This window comes from Abrus precatorius, unplaced genomic scaffold (genome assembly GCF_003935025.1).
Source record: "Abrus precatorius isolate BTA unplaced genomic scaffold, Abrus_2018 Scaffold8, whole genome shotgun sequence".
NCBI classification, from domain to species: domain Eukaryota; kingdom Viridiplantae; phylum Streptophyta; class Magnoliopsida; order Fabales; family Fabaceae; genus Abrus; species Abrus precatorius.
Window position 1 is genome coordinate 39,865,622 of NW_020874428.1, and position 3,154 is coordinate 39,868,775.

At 37.0% G+C, this 3,154-nt stretch overlaps 1 non-coding gene across 1 annotated transcript; it reads left to right on the forward strand.

The window, feature by feature from the left end:
• Positions 1–684: 684 nt before the first annotated feature.
• On the forward strand, positions 685–791 carry LOC113848734. Its single transcript, XR_003501993.1, has one exon. It is a non-coding gene; the product is annotated as a small nucleolar RNA R71 (small nucleolar RNA).
• The last annotated feature ends 2,363 nt before the right edge of the window (positions 792–3,154 follow it).

Genomic DNA, 3,154 nt, shown 5'->3' on the forward strand with positions numbered 1-3,154 from the left:
TGTTCCCATCACTCTTTGACTCAGAAGGTTCGTAATTTGCTCCAATTGTGCACTCATCTTATAAGAGTTGGCTTGTATTTTAGATTTAACCTCTGCGAATCTCTTATTAGTTCTCTCAATATGTCGGTCCAACCTGGATTCAAGCTCTGTCATTCTCTTATCAGAGTAATACACATATTGCATCATCTGTTCTTGAAAGTTGGACTGAGATTTAGGAGCTTCTTTTCCTTCAGGTCTTGCTCCCTGACTTTTCATATAAGGAGGGCAATAAACACTTGAATTTTGACTTCCAAAGCCATTCCCCCAAGAGTTAGGAGGATTACTCCTCCACCCTGAACTATGATTACCCATGAAATTTGCCTCCTCTTGCTTAGATTCTGGGCTTGCAGGAGCTCTTACAGGTTGGTCTTGAGCTTTTATTAAAGATTCTAGTTGCTTTGTAAGGACTGCCATTTATTAGTGGGCTGCTGCTCTCTGCTTGGTAAACTGGCAGTCTCTTTCCTCTTAATATCATAAGAGACAGCAGTGTGCCACTGAAAGTTAGAAGATGTCATCTCATCTATCAGCTTGTATGCATCATCTGGATCTTTTCTTATGAGGGACCTTTCTACTGCGACATCAATTGTAGCCCTGGTAGTGATTGATAGGCTACTGTAAAAAATTTGTACCTGTCTCCACGTCGAAAAATCATGATGAGGACATCTCCTCAAAAGCTCTCCAAATCGCTTCTATGCTTCAAATAAGGATTCTGCTTCATATTGTTGGAAGCAACATATCTCCGTCATAAGCTTAAAGGACCTTGATGGGAGAAAGTACTTTCCCAAGAATTGTTCAGTGAGATCCTCCCAAGTTCTGATGAAGTTTGCTAGGAGTGAGGAAAACCATGCATTTACCTTTTCAGATACTGAGAAGGGAAAAATGCAGAGTCGAATAGCATCGTTGGAGACTCCATTGTACTTGATGGTATCTGTCAATCGGAGGAACTTTGTCAGATGAAGATTGGGGTCTTCGTTAGGCATGTCTCCAAACTGTATCGAGTTTTGGACCATGGTTATGTGTGCTAGTTTCAATTCAAAATTGTTGGCCTCCACATTAGGTGCCGCGATGCTTCCAGGAGTGCCTCTAGCAGTGGGTGTCACGTAATCTTGAATTGATCTCCTTCCCTCTGCCATTCTTTGCTCTCTCACTTCTTTTCTTTGTCTACGCGTTGTTCTCTTAATCTCTAGATCAAATAAACAAGCTGTAGAGCACTTAGAACAAGTGAGCATTCATTAAAGGAAATTGTGAAATAAAAAAATTAAAATAAAATAAATATAAAAATTATGAAAAAAAATTAACAATAAACAAAACAGAATTAAAATAAAGTAAAACACAAATTGCTCAAATCAATTAAATTCGAGATTTTCTTAATATCGAAAAAGTAATCCCCAGCAACGACGTCAAAAACTTGTTCGAAGGACAAGTGTACCCATCGAGAAGTAATAAAGAGTTCTTAAATTAAGTTCCTGAATTATCATCCCACAAGGATTGTTTACCAATTACTAATAATTTCCTAATTTAATTGTTTGAACTTCAAATATGCAAGAATAATCAACACAAGAATTTAGAAATTCAATTATAAAACTAAGAGCAAGAAACACAAAGCACGTCTTGGTTACACTTATCGGAGAAAAACCTAGGGCGTGTGGGTGTTCTTATTCAATCCTTTATGTTATTTTTCTATTTAGATCAAAATCCGATTTCCTTGTGATTACTAATCATTCATACAAATACTATTAATATTCAATGGTCATGCAAAATTAATATTCTTTTCTCTAAATTAACATCCCCAATGGTCATGCAAGACATCAATTTAAGAAAGCCTAAGAAGCCTATGAACTTGTTAATTCAATAACGATTAGAAGAAGAAGATTGGTTTGGTCTACCTAATCTTTCATCTCATTTTATCCTATAGATCTATTAATTAACCAAGGTATGATCGCCTGACGATGTAAATAATTAGGGTTAAGAGTGAGAAGCAATAAGATAAATTCTAATCACGAAACGGAAATCAAATTTAGATTCAAATTTCAAAATCTCATAAATTCATAAACAATAATCCCCATAGCCCTAGCTATGGATTTAGTTACTCATGCTAAAGAAAAGAACTAAAACAATCATAAATAAAGTCATAATCAAAAGAAATAGCAAACTAGAGTATGAGATGTGTTCCTGGTCTTCAAGTACGATCGCTTGAAGCTCCAAGTCTCGCCAAGCATGTGCTAAGGATCCCGTGCAAGAGAGACGAGATCAGATGTATTTTACAGCCAAAGCCCAGATGTAAAAACGGTGTTCTTCTTATGATGCCTGAGATCTCCTTTTAATAGGGTTTAAAAACCCCCAAAGACTCTTGATAATTGGGCTTCTCGCAGATGAACACGGCCGTGCAAGGCCTTAAGCACGACCGTGCATGGGCTTGAAGCACCCCGTGCTTGTTAAAAGAGTCTGGGCGTGCTGACTGTTGCGAAGCTCTAATCTTCTATCAATTTGGGTCCAAAATACACCCAACATCCACTTGCGGCCTCTTTATACCAAATTGCACAATTAATATATAAATTAGTGTAAAACCCAAATAAAATAAAGGTCAAATATGAATATATGGGTTGTAAAATAGGGCCTAGTTACAGACTTATCATAAAGCCAATCCATGATTGAAAAGGATTCGAACGAGACATCATTTGATACCATAGTACTACCTCGTTGTCAAGGTGAATAGCAGCAATGGTCAATCTTTGATCATTTGGTGTGTTATAATAATCAAAGAATTGTTCGGCCTTAAAGATCCACTGCAGCAAGTTAGAGCCATTGAAATGTGAGAAATCGAGTTTAACATTGCGCACTTGAACAGAGGTGTAGGCACCTTCAAAATCGAGCTAGATGGCGGGTTAACTTTTTCTTAATCAAATCATCAATAGTGGTTTCGATGGTGGTGGAACGTACATTGTAGTAAGCATTGTGAGATTCTATTAGCTCCAAGATTTTTTTTACGTCATTGGAAAGTTCCTTGAGATGGATGTGGTCAGCCATTCTCTCAATGAAAGCACCAAAAATGTTATGTGTATGAATGTAAAAAGGTATATGAATGAAGTAAGTGACGTAAGGAATAAGACAATCA